Below are 17,365 nucleotides of genomic sequence, written 5' to 3'. Positions count from 1 at the left end.
GGAAGAATGTTAAATTTACACCAACAAATATTGAGATAAATTGAATATTTAAAAAGTAATTATTTAAAGAATATCCTGTAATAAGAGGGAATCAATGAATAAATCTTGCAATAATGGCAAATACAGCTCCTATAGAAAGAACATAATGAAAGTAGGCAACAACATAATATGTATCATGAAGAATAATATCAATTGAGGAATTGGATAGTATAATTCCAGTTAATCCCCCCATTGTGAATAAAAAAATAAATCCTATAGCCCATCAAAGAGAGGAATTATAATTAATTTTTGTACCATGAAGTGTTGTAATTCAACTGAAGATTTTAATTCCTGTTGGAATTGCAATAATTATTGTTGCTGAAGTGAAATAGGCTCGGGTATCAACATCTAGCCCAATAGTAAATATATGATGAGCCCAAACAATAAAGCCTAAAAATCCAATTGCTATAAGAGCATAGATTATTCCTAAGGCACCAAAGGTTTCTTTTTTTCCTCTCTCATTTATGATAATATGGGAAATTAGCCCAAATCCTGGGAGAATAAGAATATAAACTTCGGGGTGACCAAAGAATCAAAATAAATGTTGATAAAGAATAGGATCACCCCCTCCTGACGGATCAAAAAATGAAGTATTTAAATTTCGGTCTGTTAAAAGTATTGTGATTGCTCCGGCTAAAATTGGGAGGGATAAAAGTAAGAGAATTGCTGTAATGAGAATTGATCAAACTAGAAGGGGTATTTTATCAATTGCGAGATTTTTATGATGTATATTTAAGATTGTAGAAATAAAATTAATAGCCCCTAGAATAGAAGATATTCCGGCAATATGAAGAGAAAAAATTGTTAAATCTACTGAAGGACCATTGTGAAATGTATTAGAGGCTAAAGGGGGATAAATTGTTCATCCAGTCCCAGTTCCATCATTAATAAAATTACTTAATAAAAGTAGAGAGAGTGAGGGGGGTAGAAGTCAAAAACTTATATTATTTATTCGAGGGTAGGCTATATCAGGTGAACCAAGTATTAGAGGGACAAGAAAATTTCCAAATCCCCCAATTATAAATGGCATAACTATAAAGAAAATTATAATAAATGCGTGTCTAGTAACTATTGAATTATAAATTTGATCATTATTAATTAGTGCATTAGATGATCCTAATTTTAAACGAATAATTATTCTTATAGAAGATCCGATTATCCCAGCCCAAATTGCAAATAAAAAATATAGAATGCCAATATCTTTGTGATTAGTTGAATAAAGTCACTTATTCATAGTATATTTTTATTGATAATAAAATTATTTACTAAGTTTAAGTGAGATAATAATAGATATCATGTCTGATTTAAGTAATAAATTGTAAATTTATTTAAGAAAATTTTAATTTTCTGATATTACATTAAATGTGTTATAAAAATAAAAATTTTTTATATATTTTATAGTTTAACTAATAAGAATATTAAATTGCAAATTTAAAGAAATTTTTAATAAAAAATTAAAATATTAGAATTTTTAAAATTTAAAAATTTTTAAAAATTTTATTGTGTAAACTTTGAAGGTTTAAAGTTTATAAATTTAACTTAAAATCTTAATATTTAAAATTTATTGATTAAGTGGGGTGAAAATTATATATCTAATTTTAAAAAATTGTATACAAACTAAATTGAAATTATAATTAATGAAAAGATTAAGCTTAAAATCATGAAAAAAATAAATAATCTATATGAGTAAGAAAATTTATATATGTATATTGGTTTATTAAAAAGCTTAATTTTAATTGAATAAAAATATATTATTAGATTTATTAAATTAATATAAACATAAATTAAAATGAAAGAATTTAAAATCATTAAAATAAAAATAAAGTAAAAATTTGAATTTAATAAAAAAATATAGACTATAGTTCATTTAAAAATAAAAAACGTTAGTGGGGGAATTCTGGCAAAATTAAAAATTAATAACAAACAAATTAAATTAAAATTAATTGAAGGAAAGTTATTACTTAAAGAAAATCTAAATGAAATTTTAAAATATATAAAAATTATAATAATAATTAATGGGATAAGTGTATAGAATATTAAATATGAAAATCAGATTAGGGTTTTAAAATAAATTAAAATTAATATTTATCCGGTTAATCGAAGAAAACATTTAGTTAATTGAAGAAAATCTTAATAAAATTTTAAAATTTATTGAATTAATTATTTTAAAGGCGGAGATAAATGCAGATGTTAAAATTATAAAATATAGTAAAAAAATTGGAGAGTTAATAAGTGAAATTATGTATAAAGGAATAATTTTTTGAATTGTTAAAAAAATAAATAATGAATATCAATCTAAAAAAATAGCAACAGAAGGGATTCATGAATGAAATGGGGGGATCCCTAATTTAATTATAATATAGCTAAAAAAATTGATTATAATAAAATTTATTTGTATATATATAAAATTATTAATAATTAAAGTTAACATTATTATTAAGGAAGCTAAAGCTTGAATGAGATAATATAAAAAAATAATTTTTTTATTTTTTAATTTAATTGATAAAAAACAAATGAATAAAAAATTATTAATTTCCATAATAAATCAAATTATTAATAAATCGTATAAAAATAAAGAAATAAAAGAAAAATAAATTAAATAAGACAATAAAAAAAATTTTATGAATAAATTATGATGCATATAAATAAAATTAATTTTTTAGTTGTATTAAACTTTGAATAAATATTGAATATTAATATTATATTTTAATGTATTATGAAGCATAAAAATTTTTGAAATTTTTTGAGATAGTTTAAATCTATTAAATATAAAAAAAATTAATTTAAATGAAAACATATATAAATTATGTATGATTTATTCTATCAAAATAATCCTTTTATCAGGCATATCATTAAATAAATTTTTAGTTATTAATAAAATTTAAATAGCAAAAATAATTAATTAAATAAAAGAAAGATAAAATTTCTATATTTAGGGTATGAACCTAAAAGCTTAGAGAATTAGCTTTCTTACTTTAATTAAATAAATATAAATTAGTATAATATTTTTGAAAATTGACTATTAATCATTAGTTAAAATTAAATATGATAAGTAAATTTAATTTAAAAAAAGGTTATAAGTAAATTTAAATAAATAATTTAAATTAAATTTGTATTAGTAAAAATAATAAAAGAATTTATTAAAATTAAAGTAGTTATAAAGATTAATTAATAAATTAAATAATAAAATATTATAAATAAAATTATTATAAAAATTGATTTTTTTAAAATAATTAGGTATTATAGAATTAAAAAAGAATAATTAGTTAAAATAAAATTCAGAGAGAGAGAGTAATTTTATTTAAATTTAATAATTGACTATTTTAATTATATGTATTTATAAAAAAAAATATATTATTAAAATTAAAATTAAAAAACTTATCTATAAATAAAATAATTAATAATAATTAAAAATCTTATTTATATAAATTTAAGGAGAGTATTTTATAGAAAGTAAAAAAAATTAAAAATTTAAGTTTTTATTTATATATACATTAATATTATTTAATAATTATTATTTAATGTTAATAAAATATTTTAATTATTTTTATAAATATATAATTAATTATATATATTTAAAATATTTAATTAACATTAATTATTTAATATTAATTAATTAAAACTTATTAATCATTATTTTAATTTAAAATATTAAAAACCTAAAATATAGAAAAAAAAAATTATTTATTAATAAAATATTTTAATATATTTAAATAATTATTAATAATTAATAATAATGATAATAATATAAAAAAGGGGGGAATATTATTTAATTTTTTTTTTATATATATTATAAATTAAATTTTATATTCATATTAAATTTAAATTTAAATTAATTTTATAATTTGTTTTTAATAATTAATAAATATAATTAAAAATTAATTTTTTTTTTAAATTTATTTTATAATTTAAAGTATAAATAAAATTTTAAAAAATTATATAAAATTTAAATAATTTAATAATATATAAATTAGTATTTATAATAATTAATTAAATAAAAATTTATAATAGAAAATTATAATTTATTATTAATAAATAAAGTGCCAGCAATTGCGGTTTATACTTTAAATAAAAATAAATTTAAATAATTATATATAAATATAAAATATATAAATAAATAAATATATTTAACTAATTAATTTTTTTATGGTGAAATATGAATAGATATTAAAAGTTAAATAATTTTATTTAAATTAATAATAAAATTAAAAAAATTTATATAATAAATTAGGATTAGATACCCTATTATTTAAATGAAAATAAAATATAATTAAATATTAAATGTTAATCATTAAAAATAAAAAATTTGGCGGTATTTTATGATTTAGAGGAACTTGTTGATTAATTTGATAATCCACGAATAGAATTACTTAATTTAATTTTTATATATTGTTGTTGAAAAATTATATTAAAAGATTAATAATTTAAAAATTAATTATAATTATAATTCAAATCAAAATGTAGAATAGTTAAGATTTAAATAAGTTACATTTAATTTAATTAATTGAAATAAATTTTTAAAGTTTTATAAATATTGAATTTAATTGTAAAGTTAAAAAAATATTTAAATTGAATTTTAATTAAAATATGTACAAATTGCCCGTCATTTTCATTAATAAAAATTTATGGAAAAAGTCGTAACAAAGTAAATATATTGGAAAATGTATTTAGAATAAAAAGAAATTTTAGTTTAAATAAAAATTTTTCATTTACATTGAAAAGATTAATTAAAAATTATTAAAATTTTATTATAATTAATAAATAAATTATTAATAATAAATAAATATAAGAAAAAATATTATAAATTATTAAATAAAATTATATTAAAAAAAAAAAAAAAGTTTTAGTAAAAAATTTTAAAATAATTATTTTAATTTTAATGATAATGTAATGTAAATGAAAATAAAAAAATTTTTTAAAGTAATTTTAGTTGAATGTACTTTTTGTATCAGGGTTTATTAAAAAAAATTATTGATAAATAAATTTCTCGAAAGAAAAAGAGTTAAATAAATAAATAAAATTTAATATGAAAAAATTATTTTTAATATTAATTTAGAGAAGATATTTTAATCAATTTTTTTGATATTTAATTTTTTTTTATATAAATTTAATTTAGATATAAATTTAAATATGTAAATTTTTATTAAAGTTTAAAATAATTTTTATTTACAATAAATATATTGATTTATATTAAAAATTTGTGGGATAATCTATAAATTAATTTTAAAATTTAAAAAATTTATTAATATTATTTATAAAAATTTTATAAAAATGGTTTTAAAATTTAAAATTTTTTAAAAAAATTTAATAATTTATTTATTTTAGCATAGTTTAATTATAATTTTAAAATTAAAATAAATTTAATTAAAAAAATATTTTTATTAATTTAAATTAAAAATTAATAATGATAAAATTAGTATTATTTATAAAATTTATTTTTAAAAATTTGATAATAATTAATAATTTATATTTAATTAAAGAATTAGGCAAAATAAATTTATTTAATATATTTAAATAAAATTAAGTCCACCTGTTTAATAAAAACATGGTTTTTAGAAAATAATTAAAGATTTGTTCTGCTCAATGATGTGTATTAAATAGCCGCAGTAATTTGACTGTGCTAACGTAGCATAATCATTTGTCTTTTAATTGGAGGCTGGAATGAAGGAATGGATGAGATTTAAGCTTTTTAAATTAAATAATAAAAATTTAAATTTTGAATAAAAATGTTCAAATAATATTATGGGACGATAAGACCCTATAGAATTTAATATAATTTTTATTAAAATACATTAGTTTTTAAATTTAGTATAAAATTATATTTAGTTGGGAGGATTAAAAAATTTTATAAACTTTTTTAATTTTATTTAATAGATAATCATATATTTATGAAAATATGAATAAGTTTTAAAAAAAATTATTGAAAAATTAATTACCTTAGGGATAACAGCGTAATATTTTTTTTAAGATCATATTATAAAAAATGATTGCGACCTCGATGTTGAATTAAAATAAAAATTAGATGGAAAAATTTAATTATTTAGTCTGTTCGACTATTAAAATTTTACATGATTTGAGTTTAGATCGGCGTAAGCCAGATCGGATTTTATCTATAATTAAAGTGTAAATAAATTTGTACGAAAGGACTTTTTATTTGAAATTTTTTTTAAATTAAAGAATAATATTAATTTTATAAAAATTGTAGATTACTTTGGCAGAATAGTGTAATAAATTTAGAATTTATAAATATATAAAAATAATTTATATAAGTAATAATTAAAAATATTTATTATTATTTAGTTTTAAATTTATTAATTTTATTATTAATTTTATTGTTAGGGATTGCTTTTTTAACTTTATTAGAGCGGAAATTTTTAGGATATGTACAAATACGTAAAGGTCCTAATAAGGTCGGGTTAGTTGGTATTTTGCAACCTTTCAGCGATGCTATTAAATTATTAAATAAAGAATTATTTTATGTTTATAAATCTAATTATCGATTATTTTATTTGACTCCTTTAATGAGATTTGTAACTATATTATCTATATGATTATTATATCCGTTTGCTACTAATTTTTATTATTTAAATTATTCTATTTTATTAATAATTATTTTTTTATCTATTGGCGGGTATTCCCCGAAATACCCGTGGGCTCAGAGAGGAAGGTTATGCCTTCGTACCCAGGGCCATCGACATCCGGTGGCAAACCTACCATCACGGCCATTCAGGATGGTACGGCAGCGAGGGAGGCGTTGGAAAGGAAATACCTCCAATTTCCAATGGCCAAAAAAACGAGCAAATGCCTTCACAACGCGAGGCATATATGCCACAGCTGCCGAGCGAGCGGGAAAAGGAGGAAACATACCGATACAGGTATAACTCCTGCTCCTAGTGACGAGGACTTGGCGTTCCCAGCGGGATCACGCGCCAGTAGCGTGGCGGGTGATCCTGACGAGTACGAAGCAGCATCGCACGCTGGGTCGTACTATGCTGGCTCGGAGGACGAGCAGTCGGACGTCAGCTCCGTCAAGAGAGGCAGAGAAAGGCCCATCATCACGGGTGAAGGGACAAGGGAGAAAAAAGAGGCAAGGGCCAGAGCGAGGAAAGAAGCCAGAGAGAGAGTGGATACGGATTGGGCCCTGGGTGCCTCAATGCCCGATGGACAGGCCTGGGAGAGATGCCGAGACAACCAGAGGGTGGCGAGGGAGATGTTCCTCCACTCTCCGACACCGGCTGTGGTGTCGGATACCATAGCAAACTGCGTGACCATTTTCAAGAGTCTGCAGGTCTCCAAGAACATCAAGGGCCCACTGGAAGGGGAGATGAAGAAGGCTGTGGCGTCCATCATGGCTGCCACAGCAGTCCTTCACGACAGAACTGTATCGTCCTCGCCGAGCAACGCTGAAGCGGAGGAACTTTGGCACCAATTGGAGCTCCTCAAAGCCGAGAAAGAAAAGGAGACGAGCGAGCTCAAAAAACAGGTGGCGGAACTCGCCGATCAGGTAAAAGTGCTGACGAACCAGCTCAGTACTCGCCTGATCGAAGAGGGAAGCATCACAAAAAGTGAAAAGGGGCAGGAACCTGAGAGGACGGAACCGCATTGAATCTGACCGGGATTCAGATTCCGACAGCGGGGAGTGGCATTCTCTCAGGCTGAGGACGCCCCAAAATGTCTCCCCAAAGAAGACCGCCTTGAGGAGGGGCGGACTATCTCCGGCATGCGTGTCCCCGGGCCTGGCTGGTGACCCCTGCATGGAGGTAGAACCGCAGGCCGCGAGCGTAACGGAGGAACAGGGGCCCCTCTTGAGTGGATCCCCTCGACCACTCCCACCGGTAACTCGCCCAACAGTCCAGGGCGACTTTGCAATCCTGTACGAAGCCCTCAATCAGCACCTACAAATAGGCGTTGACTTGAGAAAAAGGATGCTGCGATTCTTCGAAGCAACGAACGGACAGGGGGAGGCGGTCCAATCTGCTCCCCTGAACGCACATACTCAGCCGCCAATGGGGAAGGAGGCCGAGGCTGAGATCCCCTCGCCAACTCAGCCCAAGACGCAGGGAATGGTTCCTAAAAGCAGCCAAAAGGAAAAAACGGCCAAGAAGGGAAAGAAGAAGGGAGAAAGCCAGGTTTGTGCTCACACCAAGATCTCTCCTCCCCCTTCCCTGCCGGTACCCGCTGCCGATGAGAGAATACCTGGAAAGAAATCTCGCCAGGATGCGGAACCCTCTGGGGCTCCACCCTCTGGCGGAGGACCATTAGGCCCGGGGCCCTTCGACAAGAAGTCGACAGACCTCGGGACATATGACCCCTCTCCGACCACGGAAACTCCGTGGAGCGTGGTGGTCGGACGTAAGGGAAAGAAGAAAGTAGGACAGACTCCCCTCCCCTCCAGAACTGTACTCGTTGCTGCGGCCAGTCACCGCCCAGTGAACAGGGTAAGCAGAAGCGTGGGCAGGTAACGGGGGGAGAGAAAGCCGATAAAAGAAAAGTTCCCAAAACCTCGGCGGTCATGATAACTTGCCCAGAAAAGAAATATGGCGAAAACATAGCCGCCATCAGAAAGGAGGTAAAACTTGACCAACTGGGAATCAAGGAAGGAAGCCTCAAAATAAGGAAAGGTCTCACCGGTGCCTTAATCCTTGAGATTTCCGGTGAGGACAAGGCACGCAAGGCGGGACAACTCGCCGAACGTGTTAGAGAGGTGACTGGGGACAACGAAGGGGTGCGAGTCACGTGCCCCCAAAAAATGGCCGACCTCCGCATTCGGGGGCTGGAAGACTCCATTACCCGGGCGGAGATTGTTGCCGCAATCTCCGGGGAGGGTAAGTGCGGGTTCTCGGACGTCAAGATGGGAGCGTTCGTGAAGGCCCCCCGCACCGGCCTCAATACGGTGTTGGTGCAATGTCCAATAGACGCGGCCAACAAATTGACACAGATGGGAAAGGTACCGATATCGTGGTACAAATTACCCATCGAGCTGTTGCCGCGGCTCCCCCTTCGATGCTTTAAGTGCATGGAGGAGGGGCATGTGCAGCAACAGTGCGGCAGCGACCGATCCTGTGCCAACATGTGTTTCCGCTGCGGCAAGGAGGGCCACAAGGCCAATTCCTGCTCCGAGCAGAAAGTGCACTGCGCACTCTGTGCTGACTTCGGGGCACCCGCGGGGCACAGGATGGGGGGCATGAATTGTCACCCCCCGAAAAAACTCAACAGGAAGAAGGCCAAATCGATTCCTCCCTCCAAAAAACCCACCCCGTCGGTAGGAGGGGAGAAGGGGGGAATCGAAAACAAGAGCCCAATTCCGTCCCTGATGGAGGTCGTTGTAGGAGAAATCCCACAAGCGAACCAAACGGCTTCAGCCGAGTCTGCGCCCGCGCCGATGGACACATCGGAGTGTCGCAAGCGGCGCGCGGACTCGGTCAGGGAAGGAAACGAGGAGGGTGCGGGGAGCAAAGAGCTCTGCTCCGACTCCCCCAAGCCCCAAAGGAAGCCACGCTTAGACCCTAAGCGTGGTAACGTGAAAGGAGACACCCTTACCCCGGGCGAAATTGAGCCCGTGGGTAATGCGCCATCGAACGCGGATGGAGCCCCCCTTCCACGGCCACGTGGTGCGGGGTCTGAGTCGACGGAGGCCCTCTCTACCGACATCAATGAGGGCCTGTAAATTCATACAGGCAAACATTAACCACGCTCAGCGGGCGCAGGACTTACTCCTGCAGACTATCGCCGAGCGTGGTATAGGACTGGCGATCGTGTCGGAGCCGTACCGACCCCCATCAAACCATCCTAATTGGAGGGTGGACGGCTCTGGCACGGTCGCAATCATACGAGGATCAAACAGCCACAACCCCCCTGTTCCTTACTCAAGTCAGGAAGGGGGTATGTGGCGGTGAAATAAGGATCCATCGCGGTGGTGGCGTGTTACGCACCGCCTAGTTGGGGCCTCTCCCAATTTGAGCTGTATCTGGGGGAGTTGGAGCACTGCATACGCAGCATACTCCCCCAGGAGATGGTGGTGGCCGGTGACTTTAACGCCAGAGCGCAAGCCTGGGGAGACCGGCTTACCACCCCCAAGGGAGAGGTCCTACTGGACTGGATAGGGGCTCTCGGGCTATGCCTACTAAACACCGGCAACGAGCCCACGTGCGACCGGCTACTGCGGGGGGCGTCTATAGTGGATCTCACTATGATAACCCCCTCCGCGGCACGCCTAAATTGGTCATGGGGGGTGGTCGACCAAGAGACTCTATCGGACCACCGATATATAGAGTTCGGTTACACCACCCTCCAGCCCGGGAGCCCGACCGGCGGTGCGCCACCGCCGCGATGGAACCTAAAAAAGTTAGACCCGGATAGGTTGACGGCGGCCGTCCAGGCCACCCTTTGGCAACACCATCCGCCAGAGGAGGAAGTGGGGAGCCTGGTGGAGGATGTCGCGCGCCTGGTAGACTCGATCACACAGGCGTGCGACTTCTCCATGCCCAAAAGCAGGCCCCACTCGCGCCGGGCTGCGTACTGGTGGACGGAGAAAATCGCGTCTCTTCGCCGCTCCTCCGTCGCGGAGACTCCTCAAACGCGCCCAGCGCCGTGGCGACGAGGCCTGGAAAGCCGAGGCACTCAGCGACTACCGGTCCGTTCGAGTGGCGCTGAGTGTCGCATTCGCTCCTCCAGGGCGAGATCGTGGGACGAGCTCATCGCGTTTCTTGACGCCGATTCGTGGGGGCGCCCATACAAGATAGTGACGAACAAACTACGTCACTGGGCGCCCCCCGTGACGGAAACCCTCCCCTCGGGATCCCTGGACCAAATAGTCGGGACTCTGTTCCCGACTAAACCCAATCCTCGAGGTCTCGATTGGGGCAGCGCGAACACCGGCGCTGCCGAGGCCTGGTCCAGGGATCTCGAAATCACCGAGGAGGAGTTGAGGAATGCCGTCCGGGGAGTCAAGAACAACAAGGCCGTTAACCCAAACGGCATCCCAGGGCGCGTCTGGAAGCTCGCCTTGGAGGAGCCAAACCTATCCGGGTGGCTACGAGGCATCTTTAATAGATGCCTCGTGGAGGAGGAATTCCCCCCAATGTGGGGAAGAGCCAAGTTGGTTCTTCTCCACAAGGGCGGTAAGAAGGAGGGTGACCCGTCATCGTACCGGCCAATTTGCCTGCTGGACGAGGTCGGCAAAATATACGAGAGGATTCTCGTTCGCCGACTCGTCCAGCATCTGGCGCGCGATTTTCTCCCTTCCCTTCACGAGGAACAATACGGCTTCCGTGAGGGCAGGTCCACGGTGGACGCCGTACTGCGCGTCAGGGCCCTCACGGAGTCAGCTGTGGAACGCGGGAGGGTGGCGTTGGCCGTCGCTTTGGACGTGTCCAACGCCTTCAACACCCTCCCGTGGAAGGCAATCGGGGACGCGCTTAACACCCACCGCGTCCCCAACTACCTCGTGAAGGAAATTCGAGCCTACTTCGGTCACCGTAGGCTCGAATACAGGGACCAAGAGGGCCAGGGTCACACCCGTCGCGTGTACTGCGGGGTCCCACAGGGCTCGGTGTTGGGCCCGCTGCTGTGGAACCTCGGGTACGACGGGGTCCTCCATACCGCCCTCCCCCTCGACTGCCGGGTCATCAGATATGCCGACGATACCCTGCTGGTAGCCGAGAGAGACAATTGGGGGGAAGCCCTAAACAGGGCCAACGAAGAGGTGGCAGGCCTCGTGAGGGCCATAAGCCGGACTGGCCTGAGGGTGGCCCCCAGCAAGACCAAGGCGGTCTACTTCTACGACCGCCGGGCCGCTGGGGAGCCTCCCCCCACCTCCCGACTAGATGTTGACAGTACTGTTGTCCCAGTGGGGTCCCAGATCAAATACCTGGGGCTCCACATCGACGGCCGATGGAGCTTCGCGGGTCACTTTGACCGCCTGGTCCCGAGAGCACAGAAGGCGGCGGCAGCGATTAGCCGCTTGCTGCCGAATCTCGGAGGGCCGGACGGTCGGGTGCGCCGCGTCTACGCGCACACCGTCCTTAGCATACTAATGTATGCAGCACCGGTGTGGGCGGGCGAGGCGATGGCCATCAGACGCATACAGGACGCGATGCGTCGCGTCCAGCGTAGATTGGCCATTCGTCTCGTCCGAGGCTACAGGACGGTGTCGCACGCGGCGGCCACCATCCTGGCCGGACTCCCCCCTCTGCATATGGTCGCAAATTCATACAGACGTTTGTATGACCGGAAATCCGCGGCACGCAGGGGAGGAGTCGCCAAGATTTCGGCCAGGATACTATGCACTTGGAAGCTCCAGGAGAAAAAGTCCCTCGAGCAGCGATGGATCGCGTCGCTGCACGAGCGCCCCCCAACATCCGGGGAGAGGACTGTATCGGCCGTCCTGCCCTGTCTGGAGGAGTGGCTGGACAGGGCGTGGGGCAACAGTACATTCAGAATGACGCAGGTGCTCTCCGGACATGGGTGTTTCGGAAAGTACCTGCACCGCATCGGACGGGAGGCAAGCGAGACCTGCCACCACTGCGGTCACGAGAGGGACACCGCGCAACACACCCTCCAAGCATGCCCAGCCTGGAGGGACGAGCGCGACGTTCTAACCCGGACTATCGGGGGCGACTTGGCGCTGCCGAGTGTCGTCGTCAAGATGCTCGGCAGCGAGGACAACTGGAGAGCCGTGGCCGCCTTTTGCGAGGCGGTCATGGCCCAGAAGGAAAGCGCCGAAAGGGAGCGTTGACCGGGACGGGCGAGGGGAAGGGCTCCTGGCAGGAGACCCCAACCTCCCCCACCACCTGGGCCCTTCTTGCGTCCGGTGACGGTCCGGCTGGTGCGACTTCCGCCGCACCCGCCGCCGTCATCGTCGCCATTGGCAACGGCGCACCCACCGACACTTACGGGAGCGCCGCCGAGATGACAGTCAGTGGGGGGAGGGAGCAGACTGGTTCTGCTCGCCCTTCCCCCCTTTACCTCTCCCTTTTTTGCTCTCCTTTTTAACCCCCAGATGAAATGAGGGTCGAGATCCCCAAAGTCTCGACTCCTTCCCCCCACCATCGGGGGGATGAGAAGACACGACGGGAGGAGGTAGTGGCCCTCCCGTCGCAGCGTCAAAGTTTGATTTGGAGAGGAGGGGAGTATAAGATATATTCTTTTCTCCCCTCCCTCCCAGAAAGAACTCCAATTAAGGAGTGCGGCGAGGGGAGGCTCCTGAAGTATTGCATCGCTAGTTCCAGGAGTCTCCCCTATAATCGCCAAAGAAGCCACTCGTGAGGTTTTTAGTGGGTATGCCCTTAAATAGGGAGAGTCCCACATACCCCCCGGATACCCACATTCGGGGGGGATACGTAATGCATTTTCCTCACGTAAAAAAAAAAAAAAAAAAAGTTTCCTCCCTGATCTTCCCCGATGATGCGCCACCTTGACGTGGTGGGGAGGCTTTGTCCTGAAGCCCCGAAAAACCGGAGTGGAGGGATAGCTAAGAGCGCATCTTTAGCCAGATTTCCTCTTGGACTTCGGCTCGGGCAGAATGCATAGCACCGGCATGCATACCTGGGTGTTGGACGTTTACAAATCGGTCCCTGCTACAGACGCGACGGTCGCGGCGGAAATGATGGTGAACGCCACATAGTACGCCGAAGGCGAAAGCCCTTAAACCGGAGAGTGGCTGGGCGGGTTGAGGAGTAACGAAGGCACTACGCGAGGACCTTAGCGCGCCCGCCTGAAGAGCGTCCTCTCTTCCGGAGGAGTCCTTTTCAAAAGAGCCGATCGGATGGAGAGGCAACCGATGCTGATCGGGCTCCCCGGGTGCCGATCCTGAAGTGAGGCTTACGCGTCGCAAATCCCAACAAGACGGGAAGCGAGCGGTCGGGGCGCGGCTTCTTGGGGGGAGGCGGACCTACGGGTGCCGACGAGCCTCCCGGGACGGTCGCGCTTCCGGGCCATCTCGGTGTCGGGGGATCCGCCGGCTCCTCGGGGACTGCGGGTTTGGCCGGCATCGCTTTGGTCGTTGTAGGGTAGTCGCCACCCTACGATGCAGGGTTCGGGTTGGACCCGACCTGTTGGCTTGACAGCAGGGCGAGGCATCAGGGGGCCGCTCACCCCTGATTCGGGTTTTGATGGTGGGTGATGGAGGAATTTTCGGCTGGATTCGAGTCCCAAAGTCACCAAACACCGCAACAGGGGTCCTCTTTCCTCTGTATAGGAATCTCGAAAGACGGATCGGTTAACAGGACGCCCGATGTAGGTTGAAGGACCGCAGTCCCGATGCTATACACGGTACGCACAAGGGTCCGCCTTCCCCCTCGTATAAAAACGCGGAGGCGGGGACACGGTTTAGGAAGCCCGATGTGGGTTGAAGGACATTACCGTCCCGATGCTACACACGGCTCGAACAGGGGTGCGCCTATCCCCTGTACAAAACACGGAGGCGCCCGGTGCAGGGTGTCTATCAGCATGCGATGGCACTCTGCCTCTAGATATAAGGTAGTTCTTCACCTTACAATGTGGGTGCGAGCAGAACCTTAGCAGTTGGTTTCACGTGGAAACAATCCTTGAACTAGCGATGCAATACTTCAGGAGCTTTCCCTCGCCACACTCCTTAACTGGAGTTCTTCCTGGGAGGGAGGGGAGAAAGGAACATATCTTATACTCCCCTCCTCTCCAAATCGAACTTTTACTCTGCGGCGGGAGGGCCACTACTTCTTCCCGTCGTGTCTTCTCTTCCTCCCGATGGGGAGTGGTGGGGGAGAGTCAAGATTTAGAATCTCGACCCTCCTCTCATCTGGGGGAAGGTTAAATAGGGAGGGCAAAAAAGAGGGAAAAGTAAAGGGGGGAAGGTCGAGCAGAACCAGTCTGCTCCCTCCCCCCACTTACTGTCATCTTGGCGGCGCTCCCATGGGTGTCGATGGGTGCGCCGTCGCCGGTGGCGACGATGACGGCGGCGGGTGCGGCATAAGTCGCACCAGCCGGACCGTCACCGGACGCAAGAGGGGCCCGGGTGGTAAGGGAAGTTGGGGTCTCCTGCCAGGAGCTTTTCCCCTCGCCCGTCCCGGTCTACGCTCCCTCTCGGCGCTATCTTTTTGGGCCATGACCGCCTCGCAAAAGGCGGCCACGGCTTTCCAGTTGTCCTCGCTTCCGAACATTTTGACGACGACGCTCGGCAGCGCCAAGTTGTCCCCGATAGTCCGGGTTAGGACATCGCGCTTGTCCCTCCAGGCTGGGCATGCCTGAAGGGTGTGTTGCGCGGTGTCCTTCTCATGGCCGCAATGGTGGCAGGCCTCGCTTGCCTCCCGTCCGATGCGTTGCAGGTACTCTCTGAAACACCCATGTCCGGAGAGCACCTGTGTCATCCTAAACGTACTGTTGCCTCACGCCCTGTCCAGCCTCTCCTCCAGACAGGGCAGGACGGCCGATATAGTCCTCTCCCCGGATGTTGGGGGGCGCTCGTGCAGCGACGCGATCCATTGCTGCTCGAGGGACTTTTTTTCCTAGAGCTTCCAAGTGCCCAGTATCCTGGCCGGGATCTTGGCGACTCTTCCCCTGCGTGCCGCGGATTTCCGGTTATACAAACGTCTGTATAAATCCGCGATCATATGCAGGGAGGGGAGTCTGGCCAGGATGGTGGCCGCCGCGTGCGACACCGTCCTGTAGCCTCGGACGAGACGAATGGCCAATCTACGCTGCACGCAACGCATCGCGTCCTGTATGCGTCTGGTGGCCATCGCCTCGCCCGCCCACACCGGTGCTGCATACATTATTATGCTAAGGACGGTGTGCGCGTAGACGCGGCGCACCCGACCGTCCGGCCCTCCGAGATTTGGCAGCAAGCGGCTAATCGCTGCCGCCGCCTTCTCCGCTCTCGGGACCAGGCGGTCAAAGTGACCCGCGAAGCTCCATCGGCCGTCGATGTGGAGCCTCAGGTATATAATCTGGAACCCCACGAGGACAACAGTGCCGTCCACATCTAGTCGGGAGGTGGGGGAAGGCTCCCCAGCGGCCCGGCGGTCGTAGAAGTAGACCGCCTCGGTCTTGCTGGGGGCCACCCTCAGGCCAGTCCGGCTTATGGCCCTCACGAGGCCTGCCACCCCTTCGTTGGCCCTGTTTAGGGCTTCCCCCCAGTTGTCCCCCTCGGCTACCAGCAGGGTATCGTCGGCATACCCGACAGTCGAGGGGGAGGGCGGTATGGAGGACCCCGTCGTACCCGAGGTTCCACAACAGCGGGCCCAGCACCGAGCCCTGTGGAACTCCGCAGTACACGCGACGGGTGTGACCCTGGCCGTCTTGGTCCTTGTATTCGAGCCTACGGTGACCGAATTAAGCCCGAATACCCCTCACGAAATATTCGGGGACGCGGTGGGTGATGAGAGCGTCCCCAATTGCCTTCCACGGGAGGGTTAAAGGCGTTGGACACGTCCAAAGCGACGGCCAACGCCTCCCGCGTTCCACAGCTGACTCCGTGAGGTCCCTGACGCGCAGTACGGCGTCCACCGTGGACCTGCCCTCACGGAAGCCGTATTGTTCCTCGTGAAGGGAAGGGACCTCATCGCGCGCCAGATGCTGGACGAGTCGGCGAACGAGAATCCTCTCGTATATTTTGCCGACCTCGTCCAGCAGGCAAATCGGCCGGTACGTTGACGGGTCACCCTCCTTCTTACCGCCCTTGTGGAGAAGAACCAACTTGGCTCTTTCCCACATTGGGGGGAATTTCTCCTCCGCGAGGCATCTATTGAAGATGCCTCTAATCCACCCGGATAGGTTTGCCTCCTCCAGGGCGAGCTTCCAAACACGCCCTGGGATGCCGTCCGGGCCAGGGGCCTTGTTGTTCTTGACCTTTCGGACGGCATCCCTCATCTCCTCCTCGGTGATTTCGAGATCCCTGGACCAGGCCTCGGCAGCGCCGGTGTTCGCGCTGCGCCAGTCGAGACCTCGAGGGTCGGGTTTAGTCGGGAACAAAGTCCCGACTATTTGGTCCAGGGATCCCGAGGGGAGGGTTTCCGTCACGGGGGGCGCCCAATGACGAAGTTTGTTCGTCACTATCTTGTATGGGCGCCCCCACCGGTCGGCGTCCAGAAACGCGATCAATTCGTCCCACGATTTCACCCTGGAGGAGCGAATGGCGACACTCAGAGCCACTCGAGCGGACCGGTAGTCGCTGAGTGCCTCGGCTTTCCAGGCCTCGTCGCCACGGCGCTGGGCGCGTTTGAGGAGTCTCCTGGCTGCGACGGAGAAGCTGCGAAGAGACGCGATCTCCTCCGTCCACCAATACGCAGCCCGGCGCGAGTGGGGCCTGCTTTTGAGCATGGAGAAGTCGCACGCCTGTGTGATCGAGTCT

General features: G+C 43.0%; 1 pseudogene; it reads right to left on the bottom strand.

Moving 5' to 3' along the window:
- Nucleotides 1-458: 458 nt before the first annotated feature.
- LOC140675522 (cytochrome c oxidase subunit 1-like) lies at nt 459-1,249 on the bottom strand (annotated as a pseudogene).
- Nucleotides 1,250-17,365: the final 16,116 nt, after the last annotated feature.

This window comes from Anoplolepis gracilipes, unplaced genomic scaffold (assembly GCF_047496725.1).
Source record: "Anoplolepis gracilipes unplaced genomic scaffold, ASM4749672v1 Contig19, whole genome shotgun sequence".
NCBI classification, from domain to species: Eukaryota; Metazoa; Arthropoda; class Insecta; order Hymenoptera; family Formicidae; genus Anoplolepis; species Anoplolepis gracilipes.
This window is presented reverse-complemented; position numbering and strand designations above follow the sequence as displayed.